Genomic DNA, 25,046 nt, shown 5'->3' on the forward strand with positions numbered 1-25,046 from the left:
CCCAAGTAGACTCACTCAATCAAATGAGCTCAACATCTCATATTGACTCATTTGGGCATGACCATGCACTTAGTGGTCTCACTCTATCAAGAATAATGATGTCACTACCGTCATATAAGAGGGATAGATCCCATCTACATCACTCACATCCCTCCGTATAATTCGTTACATACCCAGTAATCGTCTTTATAGTCCACCCAGTTACGGGTGACGTTTGACGAAGTCAAAGTATGTAACTCCTTATGTAGGGAACCATGGTGACTTTAGGTCCAAGGACTAATAGTCATACTAATAGCCACATGAGAAAGTATATGACATTCATATAACGATCCATGATACTTTCTCATGGTGGGTCATTCAGTATACATTCTCCAATGCATATCCATGTGTCAATTTGATATCTCCATATCCATGACTTGTGAGATCAAGTCATCGAGTTGACCTACATGCTAGTCTCGTCGCATTAACATTTTCCCTGAATGTTAATACTTGACTAGGAATGATTAAGAGTAGTGTTCTCTATATCATCTCACTATCGATTCAACCAATCAATTGATAAAGGTAAGAACCTTCTACTCAAGGATGCTATTATACTTAGTTATTTGGCACCAATACAAGTAAGTATAATAACCATAAACAAATGCCTTTATATACATAAAATATATGATACAATGAGTCCATACAACAATCATCAAATGATTGGCTCTAGGGCTCTAACTAACAATCTCCCACTAGCACTAATGGCAATCAGTATAGGCTCCAAGGCCTAATGACCTAGTGTGACCATCATGTTTTCTCTGTGCCAAAGCCTTGGTCAAGGGATCAGCGATGTTAGCCTCAGTGGGTAATTTGTAAATCTTCACATCTCCTTTATTGATGATCTCTCTAATGAGATGGAAGCGCCCTAGTATGTGTTTGGTCCGCTGGTGTGAGCGAGGTTCCTTAGCCTGTGCTATTGCTCCATTGTTGTCACAATAGAACTCTATAGGATCAACTATGCTAGGAACCACCCCAAGTTCAGTAATGAACTTACGGATCCAAACTGCCTCCTTTGCTGCTTCTGATACAGCAATATACTCGGTCTCTATTGTAGAATCAACGACTGTGTCCTGCTTCGAACTCTTCCAGCTCACAACACCACCATTTATGCAAAACACGAACCCAGACTGCGATCGATAATCATCCTGGTTAGTTTGGAAGCTAGCATCACTATAACCCTTTACAGCTAGCTCGTCATCACCTCCATATATCAAGAAATATTCTTTAGTCCTTCTTAAGTACTTAAGAATATTTTTGACCGCTATCCAGTGACTTTCACCTGGATCTGATTGGTATCTGCTCATCATGCTCAAAGCATACGAGACATCAGGACGAGTACATAACATGTCGTACATGATAGATCCTATGGCCGAAGCATAAGGGATCTGATCCATGCGGTCTCTCTCCTCTCTAGAAGAGGGACTTTGAGTCTTCGAAAGACTCATACCATGTGACATCGGCAGAAATCCCTTCTTGGTGTTCTGCATGTCAAACCGAAGTAATACCTTATCAATGTATGTACTCTGACTTAGGCCAAACAATATCTTTGATCTATCTCTATAGATCTGTATGCCTAGAATGCGGGATGCTTCACCTAAGTCCTTCATTGAGAAACAAGTCTCTAGCCAAGTCTTGATAGATTGCAGCAAAGGGATGTCTTTCCCAATGAGTAGTATGTCATCCACATACAATATAAGAAAAACAACTGTGCTCCCAACAACCTTCTTGTAGACACAAGGTTCATCTTCATTCTTGATGAAACCAAACTGTTTGATTGCATCATCGAATCGAAGATTCTAGCTCCGAGAAGCTTGCTTTAGTCCATAAATAGACCTATGTAGCTTGCATACTCTGCCAGTATGCGGTGGATCTACAAAACCCTCAGGTTGTGTCATGTACACATCCTCGAGCAGGTTTCCATTCAGAAACGCGATTTTGACATCCATCTGCCAGATCTCATAATCGTGGTACCCCGCAATAGCAAGCATGATCCGAATGGATTTAAACATCGCTATTAGAAAAAAGGTTTCATCATAGTCAATACCATGAATTTGCTTGAAACCTTTAGCTACCAAGCGACCCTTATAAATAAGTCCATCCATGTCAGTCTTTCTCATAAAGACCCACTTACACCCTATGGGTTTGACCCATTCAGGTGGATCAACCAAAGTCCATACTTGGTTAGTGTACATGGATTCCATCTCGGATCTCATGGCCTCTAGCCATTTCTCGAAATCTGGTCTCATCACAGCTTCCTGATAGGAGGTAAGCTCATCATCAATGAGCACAATGTCATCATGGTTAGACAAGAGAAATGAATATCTCTCAGGCTGACGACGTACCCTATCAGACTTGCGAATAGGTAGGTCTACTTGAACTGATTATTGTTCCTCAACTTCTTGTGGAACAACATCATCCACAACACTTTGTGGTTCCAATTCAACTTCCATTGAGGCTTCAGTGCTATGGTTCACATCTTGAACTTCTTCAAGATCGAACATACTCCCACTAGTCTTTCTAGAAACAAAATCCCTTTCTAGAAATACCCTAGTCTTAGCCACAACTATCTTGTGTTGACTGGGAATGTAGAAGTAATATCCCTTCATTTCCTTGGGATATCCTATAAAATAGCACTTATCGGATTTGAGTCCCAATTTGTCTGAAACTTGATGTCGAACGTGTCGAACGTAAGCCTCACAACCCCAAATCCTTATAAAAGACACCTAGGCATCTCTCCCAGTCCATTTCCTATATGGTATCTTTATTATAGTCTTAGATGGAACTCGGTTGAGAATGAAGGCTGCTGTGTCTAGAGCATAGCCCCAAAGATACATGGGAAGATCTGTGTGACTCATCATAGACCGTGCCATATTTAATAAGGTGTGATTCCTCCTTTCAGATACACCATTTCACTGTGGTGTTCCAGGAGGAGTGAGTTGGGATAGAATCTTACACTCAGCTAGATAGTCACGAAACTCATGGCTAAGGTATTCACCACCTCGATCTGATCGAAGTATCTTAATACTCTTGTCAAGTTGGTTTTGTACTCCATTCTTGAATTCCTTGAACTTTTTAAAGGATTTTAACTTATGTGTCATCATATACATATAACCATATCTACTGAAATCATCAGTAAATGTAATGAAGTACCTATAACCACCCCTAGCAGCGACATTGAAAGGCCCACATACATCACTATGTATAAGTCCAAACAAGTCAGTCGCTCTCTCGCTGAGTCCATTAAAGGGAGTCTTGGTCATCTTCCCCAGTAGGCATGACTCGCATGTCTCATAAGATTCAAAATTAAATGAGTCCAGCAAACCATCTTTATGGAGTTGGGATAAGCGTTTGTCATTTATATGACCTAAGCGACAGTGCCAGATATAGGTTTGGTTCATGTCATTTGACTTGAACCTCTTGGTACTTATGTTATAGATAGGGTTTTCAAGGTCTAGAATGTAGAGTCTGTTCATCAGATGTGCACTACAATAGAACATATCATTTAAATAAACTGAACAACATTTGTTTTTATTATAAATGAAAAGTCTATCTTGTCTAAATAAGAAACTGATATAATGTTCTTAGTCAAAGCAGGCACATAACAACAATCATCCAATTCTAGTACAAGCACAGAGGGCAGAGATAGAGAATAAGTTCCTACAGCAATAGCAGCAACCCGTGCTCCATTGCCTACTTGTAGGTCTACCTCGCCCTTCGTCAATGCCTTGCTATTTCTCAGCGCCAGCACATTAGTACAAATGTGAGAAGCACATCCGGTATCTAATACCCATGATGAAGAAATAGATAGATTGACTTCTATAACATATATACCTGAAGTGGAAGTCTCACTTCTCTTTTTCTTAAGATATTCCAGGTACACTTTGCTGTTCCTCTTCCAGTGCCCGGTCTAACCGCAGTGGAAGCAGGTAGAATCCTTTGCAACTGCTCCTTTGGGTTTTAGTGCCTTGTCTTTGCCCTTGGCTTGAGACTTTCCCTTACCTTTGGGCTTCCCCTTGCCCTTGTGTTTCTGAACCATCAGAATAGAGTTGGGCTTAACCTTCTTAAGGTTGAGCTCAGCAGTTCTTAACATGCTAAGTAGCTCGGGCAGTGACTTGTCAATTTCGTTCATGTTATAATTTAGAACGAATTGACTATAGCTATCTGACAAGGATTGCAAGATCAGGTCAGTGGCCAGCTCTTGGCCAAGCGGGAATCCCAACCTCTGTAGGTTTTCTATGTACCCAATCATTTTGAGTACATAGGGGCCTACGGGAGTCCTATCTTGCATCTTGCACTGAACAGTGCCTTAGAGATCTCGAATTTCTCGTGCCTCGCTTGTCCATGATATAGTTGACGAAGATGTTCAACCATATCATAAGTGCCCATTAACTCGTGTTACTTCTGAAGCTCAGAGTTCATGGTCGTGAGCATAAGACATGACACATCTAATGCGTCATCTTGATGCTTCTTATAAGCATCTCAATCAGCTCGTGTGGCAGTGGCAGGAGGTGCCTCAGGAATGGGCTGCTCCAGGACGTACAGTTTTCGTTCCTGTGTGAGAACTATTCTCAGGTTCCTGTACCAGTTTAGGAAGTTAGCTCTATTGAGCTTGTCCTTATCGAGGACAGAACGTAGGGAGAAGGAGCTCGTGTCTGACGACATGGTAATCTACAACTGAAAAATGCCGAAAAATAAATATCATATTCCAATTAATCATCTAATTAGGCCTTTAATTAAATGATGCTCCCATTGAATTATAGAACTTTTATAGAATCAAGTCATGGTCGTGGTCAAACTACACTTACTAGATTCTAACTAACTATAATTCGTGCGGGACAAGATCCACATCATATTACGTCTTGAGTTAGCTTTGGCTAAATCGCCCAAGACTTAGTATGATCGGTAGGTAACTAATTACCAATTACATCTCTATGCAACTCTTGTTTATAAGATCAAGATCCGCATGTATATTAAAACTTGAGTTAGCTTTGGATAAATCACCCAAGAGTTAATATAAATGTGATTTTGACCTATTTACCAACCATTGGAAAATGCCTATAGTTAAACTCGATCCAATTGAGTTAACTAGTTACTCAATCTAATTGAGTGGTACTCACCCATGCGTTGATAGGTGGGACCAAGATTGTCCCTCCGCACCCTACCAAGATAATATGGGTTGCTCTGCTTTGGCAGATTCAACAACAACATGTGATCGAGGTAATGACGGGTATCATGGCATGGTAGGTATTTCGAGTTGACGCAATTGAGATCTAATCTAATCAACGATGTGTATCATATACTCGATTTAGATCTAATCTAATCGTGGAGGTGCATCATGTACGCGATTTAGATCTAATCTAATCGTTAAGGCACTAATTAATTACTAATCTAGCATGCATCACATACATACACACAAGCAATTAATTAAATTTTGTGATTAGTCATGACCTTACTACGATCTTCTCAAGCCAATGAGAAGATCGGTTGGTCAACCTAAGGTCAATAGCTTCCTCAAGCTCCTCCCTTTGACCGTCATGTGTTGCTCGCACCCTCCTCGTAACTCCGTCTCGAGTGGACATTCCACCACTCCAATTTTTTACATTATAAAAGATGAAACTCAAGTTATATTCGAGTCTAAAACTATTTTACAATAGGAATATAAATAGAAGGGCATGACGCGCAGGTCGCGAATAAAGTACAACACGCACAAACACAAAATGGCGCGCAGACCATATTATGAATTACAACACATATTTCCAATTAAATTGGGTTCTTTGGGCCATGACCATCATAAAATGATACATAATTCTAAATTATGTGATTTCCTTAATTTTCTATAATTTTTCTAATATTTTTATGATTTTATGAGTCGCAACTTCTCGGCGGTCCCAATTAGCGATTTTCGGGCGCAATCGCGGAACGAAGCCCCTTGCGGGGTTAGGGGCAGCACCGCTACTTGCGATATAACCATCACAAGTGTTCTTAAGTGATCCTACAACGCCTTAGCCCGCTGTCCCAAATCATTTTAGGTGAGACCTTATCGATTCGGAAGGTGTTTCTCGTTAGTCGGAGCCTACAAGTGTTCAAACACTTGTTGCTTCGCTTCTACGAGAAAAATACCCATAAAATACATAAAAATCATAAATTTATAGAAAGTTATAGAACTGATATTTTTCATAAAAATACAAACAAAACTCGTACACGCTTCGCACGTGTTGGGTTTTTCGGGCCGTGAAAACCGTTTTTTCGCGTCGCGGAAACCCCGAATAACCCTAGCCAACGGATCTCGTGCGAAGAAAAATTTGAAAACATACGAGTACGAGTTACAAAACTTCTAGATCTACATGATGAAGATCTTTACCCTTGTTGCGTGCCCTTTTGCGTATCCCGCTCGTCCTCGGTACGCCGGATCTCGAAGTTGTCAATGTAGACAACTCTCTACACGTATCTACACGAACACACTAGGTGGAGGTGACCAAAAACCAAGGTGTGCTAGCACCTATGTGGTTTGGCCAAGAAAGGAGGAGAGGGAGAGCTTGAGAGGAAGAAGGAAGAAAATGCACACTTGAATGAAAAATTGAATTCTCATTCAAACAAAAGTGGCCGGCCACTCTCCATTATGTAACTCCCAAAATTGCATTAAGTGCAATTAATGTGAAGCTATTAAAGAAAATGACTTTGTAACTTCCATGAGGTGGCACCTATGATGATGTGGAGTAACATCATTGGTCCATATCAATGCCAACTCACCAATGAGGTGGCATAAAGTTAAGTCAAACTTGACTTTTAATCTTCCTCTCAAGTCAAGTCAAACTTGACCAAATCTCTTCCATGGTTGATCGAATCCAACCATTTGATTCAAGCCAACTTAATATAATGAATCTAATTTATTTAATTAAATTGATTGAATGAGTCAAAATCTAAATTAGACTCATTGAACACATGAATCAACTTGAGTCGAACTCATGTTAGCCCAATTAGGATTACTCTTAATCCAATTTGATTCATCAAATGAATCTAATCCTCTTGGTTTATCATATGTACCTAATCTCCATCTAATTGTCCTAAGTGTGTGACCCTATAGGTTCTTGTAACGTTGGCAATGCCCTAAACCCATTTAGGAGCATAAGTAATAAGCGGTATCTAGCAACGCATCATTACTACCCAAGTTACAAGAATGTCGAGATCCGACATCACCTTGTGACTACTAATTGTGACTCCTCACAAAATATGACAAGTGTCCTTCTATCCTAGACATCTAGATTGATCAATGTGAGGCATAGACCGTGTCATCCTCTGATCAATCTAAATCTTGAACACCAAGTAGACTCACTAAATCAAATGAGCTCAATATCCTATATTGACTCATTTGGGCATGACCATGCACTTCGTGGTCTCACTCTATCAAGAATACTGATATCTCTCCCGTCATATAGGAGGGATAGATCTCATCTACATCACTCACATCCCTCTGCATAATTCGTTACATACCCAGTAATCGCCTTTATAGTCCCCCCCAGTTACGGGTGACGTTTGACGAAACCAAAGTACATAACTCCTTATGTAGGGATCCAGGTGACTTCAGGTCTAAAGACTTGTAGTCATACTAATAGCCACATGAGAAAGTATATGACACTCATATAACGTATCCATGATACTTTCTCATGGCGGGTCATTCAGTATACATTCTCTAATGTATACCCATGTGTCAACTTGATATCTCTATATCCATGACTTGTGAGATCAAGTCATCGGGTTGACCTACATGCTAGTCTTATTGCATTAACATTATCCCTGAATGTTAATAGTCGACTAGGAATGATTAAGAGTAGTGTTCCCTATATCATCTCACTATCGGTTCAACTAATCGATTGATATAGGTGAGAACCATCTACTCAAGGACATTATTATACTTAGTTTATTTGGTACTAATACAAGTAAGTATAATAACCAAAATCCAAATGCCTTTATTTATATAGAATATGATACAATAAGTCCAAAATGCAATCATCAAATGATTGACTCTAGGGTTCTAGCTAACAATCTCCCACTAGCACTAGTGCCAATCAGTGTAGGCTCTAAGCCCAAATGACCTAGTGTGACCATCATGCTTCTTCTGTGCCAAAGCCTTGGTCAAGGGATCTACGATGTTAGCCTCTGTAGGTACTCTGCAAATCTTCACATCTCCTCTCTCGATGATCTCTCGAATGAGATGGAAGCGTCGTAGTATGTGTTTGGTCCGCTGGTATGAGCGAGGTTCCTTTGCCTGTGCTATAGCTCCATTGTTGTCACAATAGATCTCAATGGGGTCAGCAATGCTAGGAACCACCCCAAGTTCAGTGATGAACTTACGGATCCAAACTGCCTCCTTTGCTGCCTCTGATGCATCAATGTACTCGGCTTCTGTTGTAGAATCAGTTACTGTATCCTGTTTCGAACTCTTCCAGCTCACAGCACCACCATTAATGCAAAATACGAACCCCGACTGCGATCTATAGTCATCCTGGTCGATCTGGAAGCTAGCATCACTGTAACCCTTTACAGCTAGCTCATTATTGCCTCATTATATCAAGAAATATTCTTTAATCCTTCTTAAGTACTTAAGAATATTCTTGACCGCTATCTAGTGACTTTCACCTGGATCTGACTGGTATCTGCTCGTCATGCTCAAAGCATATGAGACATCAGGTCGAGTACATAGCATGTCGTACATGATCGATCCTATGGCTGAGGCATAAGGGATCTGATCCATGCGGTCTCTTTCCTCTCTAGAAGAGGGACCTTGAGTCTTCGAAAGACTCACGCCATGTGACATCGACAGAAATCCCTTCTTGGAGTTCTGCATGGCAAACCGAAGGAGTACCTTGTCAATGTATGTACTCTGACTTAGGCCAAGCAATCTCTTAGATCTATCTCTATAGACCTGTATCCCTAAAATCCGGGATGCTTCACCTAAGTCCTTCATTGAGAAGCAACTCCCTAGCCAGGTCTTGACAGACTGAAGCATAGGGATGTCCTTCCCAATGAGTAGTATGTCATCCACATACAATATGAGAAAGACAACTACGTCCCCTACAATCTTCTTGTAGACTCAAGGTTCATCTTCGTTTTTGATGAAACCAAACTGTTTGATTGCATCATCGAAACGAAGATTCCAGCTCCGAGAAGCTTGCTTTAGTCCATAAATGGATCTATGCAGCTTGCATACTCTGCTAGTATGCTGTGGATCTACAAAACCCTCAGGTTGTGTCATGTACACATCCTCGAGTAGGTTTCCATTCAGAAACGCGGTTTTGACATCCATCTGCCATATCTCATAGTCATGGTAGGCTACAATAGCAAGCATGATCCGAATGGACTTAAACATCGCTACTGGAGAAAAGGTTTCATCATAGTCAATACAATGAATCTGCTTGAAACCTTTAGCTACCAAGCGACCCTTATAGATAAGTCCATCCATGTCAGTCTTTCTCTTAAAGACCCACTTACATCCAATGGGTTTTACCCCTTCAGGTGGATCAACCAAAGTCCATACTTGGTTGGTGTTCATGGATTCCATCTCGGATCTCATGGCCTCTAGCGATTTCTCGGAATCTGGTCTCATCACAGCTTCCTGATAGGTGATAGACTCATCCTCTATGAGCATAACGTCATCATGGTCAGACAAGAGAAATGAGTATCTCTCAGGCTGACGACGTACCCTATCAGACCTGCGAAGAGGTATGTCTACTTGAACTGGTTGTTCCTCAACTCCTTGTGGAACAACATCATCCACAACACTTTGTGGTTCCAGTTCAATTTCCATCGAGGCATCAGTGCTATTGTTCGCATCTTGAACTTCTTCAAGATCGAACGCGCTCCCACTAGTCTTTCTAGAAACAAAGTCCCTTTCTAGAAAGACCCCAGTCTTTTCCACAACTACCTTGTGCTGACTGGGAATGTAGAAGTAATATCCCTTAGTTTCCTTGGGATATCCAATAAAGTAGCACTTGTCGGATTTATGTCCTAACTTGTTTGAGACTTGACGTCGAACGTAAGCCTCACAACCCCAAATCCTCATGAAAAACACCTGGGCATCTCTTCCAGTTCATATCCTATATGGTGTCTTTATCACGGCCTTGGATGGAACTTGGTTGAGTATAAAAGCTGCCGTGTCTAGAGCATAGCCCCAAAGGTATGTCGGAAGATCAGTGTGACTCATCATAGATCGTACCATATCTAATAGGGTACGATTCCTCCTTTCGGATACACCATTCCACTATGGTGTTCCAGGAGGAGTGAGTTGGGATAGAATCCCACACTCAGCTAGGTAGTCACGAAACTCATGGCTAAGGTATTCCTTTATTCTTGAATTCTTTGAACTTTTCAAAGGATTCAGACTTATGTGTCATCAAATACACATAACCATATCTACTGAAATCATCAGTAAATGTGATGAAGTACCTATAACCGCCTCTAGCAGCAACATTGAAAGGGCCACATACATCACTATGTATGAGTCCTAACAAATCAGTCGCTCTCTCGCTGTGCCCACTAAAGGAAGTCTTGGTCATCTTGCCTCGTAGGCATGACTCGCATATCTCATATGATTCAAAATCAAATGAGTCCAGCAAACTATCCTTATGGAGCTGGGATAAGCGCTTGCCAGAGATTGGTTTGGTTCAGGTCATGTGACTTGAACCTCTTGGTATTTATGTTATAGATAGGGCTCTCAAGGTCTAGAATATAGAGTCCGTTTAACAGAGGTGCACTACAATAGAACATATCGTTTAAATAAACGAAACAACATTTGTTCTTTATAGTAAACGAGAAACCTTTCTTGTCCAAACAAGAAACTGAAATAATGTTCTTAGTTAATGCAGGCACATAACAACAATCGTCTAACTCTAGTACAAGCCCAGAGGGCAGAGATAAAAAGTAAGTCCCTACAGCAACAGCAGCAACCCGTGCTCCATTGCCTACTCGTAGGTCCACCTCGCCCTTTGTCAATGCCCTGCTATTTCTCAACGCCTACACATCAGTTCAAATGTGAGAAACACATCCAGTATCTAATACCCATGATGTAGAAATAGATAGATTGACTTCTATAACATATATACCTGAAGTGGAAGTCTCACTTCGCTTCTTCTTAAGATCCTCCAAGTATACCTTGCAGTTCCTCTTCCAGTGCCTGGTTTGACCGTAGTGGAAGCAGGTAGCATCCTTGGCGACCTCTCCTTTCGGCTTCAGTGCCTTGCCTTTGCCCTTGACTTGGGACTTTCCCTTGCATTTGGGCTTGCCCTTGCCTTATGTTTCTGAACCATCAGAACCGTGTTGGGCTTAGCCTTCTTAAGGTTTAGCTCAGCAGTTCTTAACATGCTGAGCAGCTCGGGCAGTGGCTTGTTAATCTCGTTCATATTGTAGTTTAGAACGAATTGACTGTAGCTATCCGGCAAGGATTGCAAGATCAGGTCAGTGGCCAGCTCTTGGCCAAGAGGGAACCCCAACCTTTGTAGGTTCTCTATGTACCCAATCATTTTAAGTACATATGGGCCTATTGGAGCCCCGTCTGACATCTTGCACTGAAACAGTGCCCTTGAGATCTCAAATCTCTCATGCCTCGCTTGACCTTGATACAATTGACGAAAATGTTCAACCATATCGTAAGCGCCCATTAACTCGTGTTGCTTCTGAAGCTTAGAGTTCATGGTTGCGAGCATTAGACAAGACACATCTAATGCGTCATCTTAATGCTTCTTTTAAGCATCTTTGTTAGCTCGCGGGGCATTGGCAAGAGGAGCCTCCGGAATGGGCTGCTCCTGAACGTACAGTTTACGTTCCTGAGTGAGAACTATTCTCAGGTTCCTGTACCAGTCCAGGAAGTTTGCTCCGTTGAGCTTGTCCTTCTCAAGGACAGATCGCAGGGAGAATGTGTTCGTATTTGACGTCATGGTTATCTACAACAGAATAAAAGCAGAAATAAATATCATATTCTTAATCATTTAATTAGGCCTTTAACTAAATGATGCTCCCACTGAATTCTATAATTCATGTGGGACAAGATCCACATCATACTAACCCTTGAGTTAGCTTTGGCTAATACGCCCAAGACTTAGTATGATCGGTAGGTAACGATTACCAATTACATCTCTATGCAACTCTTGTTTATAGAATCAAGATCCGCATTTATATTAAAACTCGAGTTAGCTTAGGCTAATACACCCGAGAGTTAATATATATGTGATTTTGACCTATCTTTCCAATCGTTGGAAAAATGCCTATAGTTATACTCGATCCAACCGAGTTAACTAGGGATACTCAATCTTATTGAGTTTATACTCGCCCATGCGTTGATAGGCGGGACTAAGATTGTCCCTCCGCACCCTACCAAGATAGTATGCGTTGCTCTGCTTTGACAGATTCAACAACATCATGCGATCGAGGTAGTGATGGGTATTACAGCATGGTAGGCATTTTGAGTTGTCGTGATTTAGATCTAATCTAAATGATGATGTATCATATACTCGAAATAGATCTAATCTAATCGACAGAGTGCATCTTGTACACGATGTAGATCTAATCTAATCGTAAGGGTGCATTTTGTGCACGATTTAGATCTAATCTTAATCGCTAGGCACTAATTAATTACTTAATTAAACATGCATCATATACACAAGTAATTAACTAAGTTTTGTGATTAGTCATGGCCTTACTACGATCTTCTCAAGCCAATGAGAAGATCGGATGGTCAACCTAAGGTCAACTTCTCAAGCGCTTTCCTTTTGACCATCTTGTGTTGCTCGCGCCACGAGCGGACCTTCCACAGCTCCAATTTTGTACATTACAATTTTGAAACTCGAGTTACATTCGAGTCTAAATCTAATTTACAACCAGAATAATAGAAAGGCACGACGCGCAGGTCGCGAAAAATAAAAAAATATAAAATACAATCACGCACATCACTTAACGGCACGCAGACCGTATTATGAATTACAACACAATTGTCCAATCGAATTGGGTCTTTGGGCCATGACTATCACAAAAATTAATATATAATTCAAAATTATATATTTCTGTAATTTTTCTGTAATTTTTCATAATTTTACAGATTTTATGAGTAAATTTTTCCCGGCGGTCCCGATTAGCGATTTCGGGCGCAATCGCGGAGCAAATCCCCTTGCGGGGTTAGGGGCAGTACCCCTACCCGCGATTTAACCATCGCGAGTTGCTCCTAAGCGATCCAAGAGAAACTTATCCCGCTGTCCCAAAAAGATTTGGGTCGAAACGATGCCGTTTTGGAAAATTCTTCTCGGTAGTCGAAGCCTACAAGTGTCGAAACACTTGTGCTTCGCTTTTACGAGAAAAATATTCATAAAAACTATAAAAATCATAAATTTACAGAAATGTACAGAAGCTTTAATTTTTCATAAAAATCAAATTATACTCATACAAGCTTCGCACGTGGCTCTGATACCACTGTTGGATTTTTCGGACCGCGAAAACCACTTTTTCGCGTCGCGGAAACCCCGAATCACCCTAGCCAACGAATCTCGTGCGAAGAAAAATTCGAAAACATACGAGTACGAGTTACAAAACTTCTAGATCTACATGATGAAGATCTTTACCCTTGTTGCGTGCCCTTTTGCGTATCCCGCTCGTCCTCGGTACACCGGATTTCGAAGTTGTCAATGTAGACAACTCTCTACACGTATCCACACGAACACACTAGGTGGAGGTGACCAAAAACCAAGGTGTGCTAGCACCTATGTGGTTCGGCCAAGAAAGGAGGAGAGGGAGAGCTTGAGAGGAAGAAGGAAGAAAATGCACACTTGAATGAAAAATTGAATTCTCATTCAAACAAAAGTGGCCGGCCACTTTCCATTGTGTAACTCCCAAAATTACATTAAGTGCAATTAATGTGAAGCAATTAAAGAAAATATCTTTGTAACTTCCATGAGGTGACACCCATGATGATGTGGAGTAACATCATTGGTCCATATCAATGCCAACTCACCAATGAGGTGGCATAAAGTCAAGTCAAACTTGACTTTTAATCTTCCTCTCAAGTCAAGTCAAACTTGACCAAATCTCTTCCATGGTTGATCGAATCCAACCATTTGATTCAAGCCAACTTAATATAATGAATCTAATTCATTTAATTAAATTGATTCAATGAGTCAAAACTAAATTAGACTCATTGAACACATGAATCAACTTGAGTCAAACTCAAGTTAGCCCAATTAGGATTACTCTTAATCCAATTTGATTCATCAAATGAATCTAATCCTCTTGGTTTATCATATGTACCTAATCTCCATCTAATTGTCCTAAGTGTGTGACCCTATAGGTTCTTGTAACGTTGGCAATGCCCTAAACCCATTTAGGAGCATAAGTAATGAGTGGTATCTAGCAACACATCATTACTACCCAAGTTACAAGAATGTCGAGATCCGACATCACCTTGTGACTACTAATTGTGACTCCTCACAAAATATGACAAATGTCCTTCTATCCTAGACATCTAGATTGATCAATGTGAGACATAGACCGTGTCATCCTCTGATCAATCTAAATCTTGAACACCAAGTAGACTCACTAAATCAAATGAGCTCAATATCCTATATTGACTCATTTGGGCATGACCATGCACTTCGTGGTCTCACTCTATCAATAATACTGATGTCTCTCCCGTCATATAGGAGGGATAGATCTCATCTACATCACTCACATCCCTCTGCATAATTCGTTACATACCCAGTAATCGCCTTTATAGTCCACCCAGTTACGGGTGACGTTTGACGAAACCAAAGTACATAACTCCTTATGTAGGGATCCATGGTGACTTCAGGTCTAAGGACTAGTAGTCATACTAATAGCCACATGAGAAAGTATATGACACTCATATAACGATCCATGATACTTTCTCATGGAGGGTCATTCAGTATACATTCTCTAATGTATACCCATGTGTCAACTTGATATCTCTATATCCATGACTTGTGAGATCAAGTCATCGAGTTGACCTACATGCTAGTCTTATTGCATTAACATTGTCCCTGAATGTTAATACTCGACTAGGAATGATTAAGAGTAGTGTTCCCTATATCATCTCACTATCGGTTCAACTAACCGATTGATATAGGTGAGAACCATCTACTCAAGGACATTATTATACTTAGTTTATTTGGCACCAATACAAGTAAGTATAATAACCAAAATCCAAATGCCTTTATTTATATAGAATATGATACAATAAGTCCAAAATACAATCATCAAATGATTGGCTCTAGGACTCTAGCTAACAGCACGTGGCTCTGATACCACTATTGGGTTTTTCGGCCCGCAAAAGCTGCTTTTTGTGTTGCGGAAACCTCGAATTCCATGCCACCGGATCCGTGCGAAGTTATAAAACAAAAATTTTCTACATGTACGAGTTTCTCTAACCTAGATCTACACTAGATCTACAAAGAAAAAGATTTTACCCTTGATGCAATCCCTTCACAAATCCCGCTCGTCCAAGGTTCGCCGGATCTCAAGGTTGTCAAGTGTACAACCCTCTATGTGTATCCACATGAACAAATCGATAGAGAGAACCTCTAAAGATGTGCTAGCAACCTTAGAGGATCAGCAATGGTGGAGGAGAGGGAGAGAAGAAAGGTAGAGAGGAAGAAGGAGGTTACAAAAACCAAATGAAACTCACCATTGAGTTGAATGTGGCCGGCCACTTCAAGAAGGGTTTTCAACCTCCATGGGATATCAAGAGTCACAACTCTTGATCTCCCTCATGAGGTGGCAACACATGTGCTAGCCTTGATGATGTGGCACAACATTATTAGCCCACTCAATGCCATCTCACAAATGAGGTGGCAATGGTCAAGTCAAACTTGACCTTTCATCTTCCTCTCAAGTCAAGTCCAACTTGACCACTCCTCTCCCATAGTTGATCAAATCTAACCATTGGTTCAAGTCAATTTTTTTTATTTAATGAATCTCTATTCATTGAATTAAATTGGCTCAACGAGTCTAAGTCCAAATTAGACTCATTTAACACATGAACCAAATCGAGTCCAACTCAATTAGTTTACTTTGGATTACTCCTAATCCAATTTGGTTCATCACATGAGCCAAATCCTCTTGGTTCATCAAATGAACCTAATCTCCATATAATTGCCCTTTGTGTTTGACCCTATAGGTTCTTGTAATGTTGGCAATGCTCCTAAACTCATTTAGAAGCATAAGTAATGAGCAGTATCTTGCAACACATCATTACTATCCAAGTTACAAGAATGTTGAGATTCAACATCACCTTGTGACTACTAATTGTGACCCCTCACAATATATGACAAGTGTCCTTCTATCCTAGACATCTAGATTGATCAATATGAGGCATAGACCGTGTCATCCTCTAATCAATCTAAATCTTGAATCCCAAGTAGACTCACTCAATCAAATGAGCTCAACATCTCATATTGACTCATTTGGGCATGACCATGCACTTAGTGGTCTCACTCTATCAAGAATAATGATGTCACTCCCGTCATATAGGAGGGATAGATCCCATCTACATCACTCACATCCCTCCGCATAATTTGTTACATACCCAGTAATCGCCTTTATAGTCCACCCAGTTACGGGTGACATTTGAAGAAGCCAAAGTATGTAACTCCTTATGTAGGGAACCATGGTGACTTCAGGTCCAGGGACTAATAGTCATACTAATAGTCACATGAGAAAAATATGACACTCATATAACGATCCATGATACTTTCTCATGGTGGGTCATTCAGTATACATTCTCCAATGCATACCATGTGTCAACTTGATATCTCCATATCCATGACTTGTGAGATCAAGTCATTGAGTTGACCTACATGCTAGTCTCGTTGCATTAACATTGTCCCTGAATGTTAATACTTGACTAGGAATGATTAAGAGTAGTGTTCCCTATATCATCTCACTACCGATTCAAATAATCGATTGATATAGGTAAGAACCTTCTACTCAAGGGCGCTATTATACTTAGTTATTTGGCACCAATACAAGTAAGTATAATAACCAGAAATAAATACCTTTATATACATAAGAAATATGATACAATGAGTCCATACAATAATCATCAAATGATTGGCTCTAGGGCTCTAATTAACAATTAATATCTAACTCCAAGAGTAGTACCACTCAACTTTATTGTCATGTCGGACTAAGTCCACCTGCAGGGTTTACATGTTAATCCTTTTGTGCTCCTCATGGGGATATCATCAACCTAGATAAATAGGACACAGTTTCCTTCTATAATCAATAACACACCATATAAATAATATTATTTCTCAACTTATCTGGCCTATTGATTTAACGAATAAATCTCACCCATTGATAAATTAAAGAATAAATACTAAGTATATGTGTTTGTTATTATATCAGGATTAAGAGTATGCACATCCATAATAACAGAGGTTATGTTCTTTTATGTAGTCAGTATAAAAAGAAACAACCTCAAATGGTCCTGCTCAATACACACATAGTGTACTAATGTAATTTTATAGTCAAGATAAACTAATACCAAATTACACTACAAACATTCCAATGGTTTGTCCCAATCCATCTTGGTTGTGATATACTATTTATAATTTATAAGGAACTGATAACATGATATTCTGTGTGACACCAGTCACCATGTTATCTACAATATAAATTAAATGGACAACTGCATTTTACTAAATGGAGACATTTGATCAATGTGATTCTTATTTAAAAATAAATGTTCATACAAAAAGCTAGGCTTTTAGTATACATCCTAACAATCTCCCACTTATACTAAAAGACTATGCTGTCATATTGTTACGAACCGTAACTGTATGGTTACGTCGTTAGTAATAATAAAAGATATCGTATCCACAGGGAATGTTGATTAAGCACTAATCAATTTCGCACAATGAATTATCTAAACAAGCCTAAGATTGGTGAGAAAAGAGAGTAAGAGAAAGAGAAGAGAAAAGAGAGAGAATGGATCTTAAGAGGGATTGAGCTTAGAGGATGGTGGATGATGAATTCTAGGATTTTGGTTTCCTTGTAATGCTTGGTGATGTTACATAGATTGCTTAGTTCCTATCCTCTATGTTCATGCTCTTGTAGAAAGTTAGACTCATTACTGACTCTCCCCTGCAGTGGATAAGTTGGCATGATCTCCTACTCCATGTCCTATGCTACTAAATGGGAATGATTCCTATATTGTTCTTACACGGGCTTGTCTGTCACGTGCGTCCCTCAGATAATCAACATAGAAACACACTAACACACAATAACATAGAAATAGAATTATTGATTATGGCCGATCCCCTATTTCCTTGTGGAGATTTGCTTCTCCTTTCAAGCTGATACCCTAAATCGTCATTACACGAGCAAGTTTGTCATGTACGGCCCTCTGATAATCGATCTAGGGTATCCCCCCTACATGATTAACAATTTTACACAACCATTTGATAAAACATGCAAAAGATATAAACAAGATTCACACACACATTACATCAAACATGAACAAGGCATCAACAAGTCATTGAATAGAAGACATGGCAAATCTACATAGTTTTACATCACCATCACATCAAAAATACTTCTTGTATCCTAGATCTAGAGATCTACTCCATTGATAAGGAAGAACATCCCCAAAACATAAAGAAAAGTATACTTACAACCCTAGATTTGAGAAGAAGGGGAAGAAGAGATGTTTGTTGATGATTCCGATGTCTTGGGGATGCTTCCTTACTTTGGAGATGGATGGATCGCCAAGGGATGGAGGAGAATGAAGCTCTAGGATTTCCCCCTAAGGGGAGAACCCTTCCCCAAGGAGAGGGATGAAGTCCCAAACCCAAGATGAGTGAAAGAATGAGGATCTTGACCCTTTTATACCTCCTCCAAACTTCCCAGGAAAACCAGGAAAATAGGGGTCCGGTAAACCGGGTTTTTCACCCACTAAACCAGGATTTCTCATGATTCACCCTGAACCAAAGTTGTAGATCTTGAAATTATCCTCAATCTGATACTTGGATTAAGCCCTGTCTCCAAACTAGGTGAAAGTTATGGTGGTTCAAAGTTTGATCTGTAGTCTGGGTGGAGGTCCAGTTGAACCTGCGGTTGGGAGGCACGACCGTGCCATTTAGCATGGGTAGATAAGTCTCTCTCTCTGTTGGACCTGAAGAAAAGTTGTAGATCTTGAAGTCAGCTACGTTTCGGTATAAAGAACAGCCCAAAAATCCAACGGAGCACAAAGTTATGGTCATTTTACGAACGGTCTGCAATCTGCCAGAATTCAGCACAGCTCTGTTTTTGGCGTGGCATGGCCCATGTTCTTCGTCACACGGCCGTGTGGAATCCACACGGCCTCACACAACTCCCTCCCGGGTTGAGTCACACGGCCATGTGGATCACACGACCATGACCTTCTTCGTCTTTGCCAAGGTCACACGATCGTGTGATTTCACACGGCCGTGGCCTTCCTCTGCTCTGGAAACTTGGCATGACCACGCCATTTGGCATGACCATGTGCTGCCTGACCACGGGGAGCTTGGCACGGCCATGTGAGTCAAACAGCCATGTCCTTCTTCACATCTGATGCTAGCACGGTTGTGCCATTTGGCACGGCCAAAACATACCAATGGCCACACGGTCGTGTGGCATACACGACCCAGGCTGGATTTCTTCCGGAGTTGTTCTCGTGCGCATTTTTGCTCCATTTTCTCTCCAAATAGCATCCTGTCAATCAAAACCAGCAAAGAACAGATCTCTGAACAAAATATAATGGAAGTATGACATTACAATAAAATAGGGTGTAATAAACATAGATTATGCTAATGAAATACAAGTAGATGTGCATCAAGACATTCATAAAAGTGTATATAACCTACACACATCACACCCCCGACTTAAACCTTTGCTTGTCCTCAAGCAAAACCCGGAATTTAGATTCATGTGGTTAAATAGTGCATCATAATCTCTAACAAGTCAACCTAATCCTATCAAATGATTTCATTAGTGAGCAAGATACAAAAGTAATTTGAGTATGACCTAAATAGTAGTCCTCCGTGCTAAGTGTGGAAGTGGCCTATATTTATCAAGTTTCAATCCCTAAGTCTAGTCAAGTCATTATAAAATTGTGTTCCTTATGCTTCCGGCGATAGGCACTTACCTGCCATATGCAAGGTTCGTTCCCCACAAAAATGTTATGCATCATCGACACAAGGTCTCAAAAGAATACTCAGTATCAAGAGAAACATAGCATTCATTTCCCCAGTAACCTAACTCAATCTCAAATGAGTGAATTACTAGTTTCTACTCACGATAACAATTTTTTATCCCTTATTTTTTTTTGAATGTTTTCAAAGTATCAAACTTGAACAAACTTTCATTTTTTTTTCTTGGGATTGATTTTTCCAAATGAGCTTACATGATCAGAGTTTATTCAGTAACCAAAATGTAGTTGAGAGGTCACCATAGAAGCACAAGTACTAATCTAATTCTATGAATCATGAGTATTTTAGAGTTATCAACCATCAAAAATAGGCATAGTGTATAGAGATCCTAAAACAAGGTCAATACTTAAACTCTTATAGTAAAAATACTGCTCACTTCATGCTATCATAGATAGAAAAAGATAGATCACTAAACATAATAGTACCATAAGTAACCAATAAACTACATGAAATCTAGAATAAACGTGCTAGTATTTTACAATAAGGGCAAACAAACATGATGTGATGAATGATGCAACTAGCAAAATTTTTTTAGGCAAAAAGAAATGAGCAAACTAAACCAAATGCATCTAATGCATCCCCCTAAACTTAAACTTTTCATTGTCCCAATGAAAACTAAAAATAATTTGGAGGAGATTAAAAGGAAGAGAAGTTATCAAATGTTGCATGCCAAATGTCCATGTCATGAACTTCTCCATTATGTAGTTGCACTCTTCCTAATCTTTGAGTCCCATAAAAGAAAATAGACAACAAAAATTAAATAGATGATACAAATTTATTATAAAGAAAGAAATGAAACTAGAAAGAAACTAAAAACATGAATGAAAATAAGATTGAAGAACTTGGGTTGCCTCCTAAGAAGCGCTTGTTTAAGGTCATTAGCTCGACCACCTTATTGGATTCATCTAAATCTCACTCTTGGAGGGGTAAGATATTTTAGAACCCTTCTACCAAGGGCCCTTATTATAGAGGGAGCTTTCAAAATAGGAATTGAAAAATGAGGTATCACTCTCTCCATCTTCGTCTTCTTTAAAGTTCTTTCAGGTGGCCGAAGATGGTTTAGTGTGAGCTTCCAATTATCGGCTTCATGAAAACCTATACACCCAAAAGAAAAGCATACCTCCCACAAACATGTTTAATAAGTAAGAACTAGAACCATATCAAGTTTAGTTAAGCAATTATAAGAAATGGAATCACATCCAACAAAATCAATCATAACTACCTCCATGAAATTTTCTAAAAGATTACTAAGAATACTAACCTTGTAGTGTTGAGAAGTACCTAAAAGTTCTAAACAAGTGGATGTGACATCTTCAAATTTTGGTAGTGGTTCTAGCTCTGGTTCGAGTGGTGATGCCTCTAAAAGTAGTTATTCTTGGGGCTTTGCTTCTAGTGCACAAGTCCCTACACAATTATCAACAACCAATTCCATATTTGCAAATTCCATAGTATCAATTGGTTGTGCGACCAAGAGAGGTGATCCTTAGAACATTTCCTCCATAGTACATGTCCCTACACTTTTATCTACCACTTCATCATCATAAGTAGGGAAAAGTCCACTAACACTAATGTCATCAATAGAGGGATCAACAACATTATTAGAAATTTGAAGTAATATTCATAAAGCTAAAATCCTCCGTTGCACCATTAGCTCTTCAGAAACTTGTGTTGTGGTCTCCATCTGACTTGGAGCAGGAATATTTGTGTCTTGGGAGTCCTCCAAGTCAATCGGCTCATCTGGTTGTGAATGATGTAGTCTATACAATGAAAAATCATCTTGAAACTCTGAGAGACTCTGAGATGCTTGAAAAGAATGATCAACACCTTGCACGTTTCTATAATCAAAATTTTGATAATCTATCCAATCCTGATTGTAGTGCTGAGGTGAGTCAGAGTTCTGCTACTGGGAAAATGACTGCTCACTCTGCTCTAGAATTAACTGAGGTTGAAGGTTCTGAATTTGATAATCTCCCCAGTCATAGCCATAAGTATCAGGAACTTGCTCATATGTATCTTGATGTTGAGGTTGAACCAAAAATTGAAGTTCCAGAGTATTAACAGATTGTTGGAAGAAGTGACAAATAGCAGCTGGATGAGATGTGCTACCACACACTCCATAAAGGAACTCAAATTTATCGTCATTTGAATCATAATATATATCAATGGAAGATCTTTCTCTTGCGCTGATGGGTGTGAAAAATTCTCTTGAAGCCCTGCTTGACATGTTAGTGCTCAAGATATCTAAAAATAATTACAAGAAAAACTAAAAATGCAGAATTAAAGATAAGAAATAAAATGCATAATGAAAAGCAAGAAATGAAATGCAAAAAGAAAAAAATAATGTCTAGAGTAACTCATATGCTAATCAACTAATATTAATCGAAAGCAGTCCCTAGTAACGGAACCAAAAACTTGTTAAAAACTGTAAGTGTACGGTTACGACGTCAATAATAATAAAAGATATCGTATCCATAGGGACTGTTGATTAAACACTAGTCAACTTCGCACAACGAATTATCTAGAGAAATCTAAGATTGGTGAGAAAATAGAGTAAGAGAAAGAGAAGAGAAAAGAGAGAGAATGGATCTTAAGAGGGATTGATCTTAGAGGATGGTGGATGATGAATTTTAGGATTTCAGTTTCCTTGTAATGCTTGGTGATGTTACATAGATTGCTTAGTTCTTATCCTCTATGTTCATGCTCTTGTAGGAAGTAATATTCATTACCGACTCTCCCCTGCAGTGGATAAGCCGGCATGATCTCCTACTCCATGACCTATGCTACTAAATGGGAATCATTCATATGTTGTCCTTACACAGGCTTGCATATCACGTGCGCCCCTCGGATAATCAACATAGAAACACACTAACACACAATAACATAGAAATAGAAATAGTGATTATGGTTGATCCCCTACTTCCTTGTGGATATTTGCTTCTCCTTTCAAGGTGATACCCTAAATCATCCTTACACGGGCATGTCTCTCACGTACGCCCCTTGAATAATCAATCTAGGGTATCCCTCCTACGGGATTAACAATTCTACACAACCATTTGATAAAACATGCAAAAGATATAAACAAGATTCACGCACACATTACATCAAACATGAACAAGGCATCAACAAGTCATTGAATAGAAGACATGACAAATCTACATAGTTTTACATCACCATCACATCACAAATACTTCATATATCCTAGATCTAGAGATCTACTCCATTGCTAAGGAAGAACAGCCCCAAAACATAAAGAAAAGCATACTTACAACCCTAGATTTGAGAATAAGGGGAAGAAGAGATGCTTGCCGATGATTCCGATGTCTTGGGGATGCCTCCTTGCTCCGGAGATGGATGGATGGCCAAGGGATGGAGGAGAATGAAGCTCTAGGGTTTACCCCTAAGGGGAGAACGCTCCCCAAGGAGAGGAACGAAGTCCCAAACCCAAGATGAGTCAAAGAATGAGGATCTTGACCCTTTTATACCTCCTCTAAACTGCCAAGGAAAACCAAGAAAATAGGGGTCCGGTAAACCGGGTTTTTCACCCACTAAACCAAGTTTTCTTGTGATTCACCCTGAACCAAAGTTGTAGATCTTGAAATCATCTTCAATTTGATACTTGGATTGAACCCTGTATCCAACAGAGTCGAAAGTTATGGTGGTTCAAATTTTGATCTGCAGTCTGGGCGGAGGTCCAGTTGAACCCGCGGTTGGGAGGCACGGCCGTGCCATTTAGCACAGGCTGATAAGTCTTTCTCTCTGTTGGACCTGAAGAACAGTTGTAGATATTGAAGTCAGCTACGTTTCGGTATAAATAACAGACCAAAACTCTAACGGAGCACAAAGTTATGGTCATTTTACGAACGGTCTGCAATTTGCCAGAATTCAACACAGCTCTATTTTTGGTGTGGCACGGCCCGTGTTCTTCGTCACACGGCCGTGTGGAATTCACACAGCCTCACACGGCTCCCTCCCGGGTTGAGTCACATGGCTGTGTGGATCACACGACCATGACCTTCTTCGTCTCTGCCAAGGTCACACGGCTGTGTGATTTCACCATGACCTTCTTCCTCTGCTCTGGAACTTGGCACGACCGTGTGCTACTTGGCCACGGGGAGCTTGGCATGGCTGTGTGAGTCACACGGCCATGGCATTCTTCACATCTGATGCTAGCACGGTCGTGCCATTTGGCACGGCGAAAACATACCAATGGCCACACGACCGTGTGGCATAGATGACCCATGCTGGATTTCTTCCGGAGTTGGTCTCATGTGCATTTTTGCTCCATTTTCACTCCAAATAGCATCCTGTCAATCAAAACAAGAAAAGAGAAAATCTTCGAACAAAATATAATGGAAGTATGACATTACAATGAAATAAGGTGCAACAAACATAGATTATGCTAATGAAATACAAGTAGATGTGCATCAAGATATACATAAAAGTGTATATAACCTACGCACATCATATCGCCAGACTTAACCTTTTACTTGTTCTCAAGCAAAACCCGCAATTAGTGAAAGGATCTGCTAGGTTATCTTCTGATGCAAGCTTAGCGACAACAACTTCTCCTCGCTTTACGATGTCTCGTATCAGGTGATACTTGCGCTCAATGTGTTTACTTGTCTTATGGGATTGTGGTTCCTTCGAGTTTGCTAGTACACCACTATTATCACAATAAATTATGATAATTTTGGGCAAATCAGGAATCACATCTAAGTCCATCAAGAAGTTTCTGAGCCATACAGCTTCTTTGGTTGCCTAGAGGATGCCACATACTCAGCT

Source organism: Zingiber officinale, chromosome 2A, assembly GCF_018446385.1.
Source record: "Zingiber officinale cultivar Zhangliang chromosome 2A, Zo_v1.1, whole genome shotgun sequence".
Lineage (NCBI taxonomy): Eukaryota > Viridiplantae > Streptophyta > Magnoliopsida > Zingiberales > Zingiberaceae > Zingiber > Zingiber officinale.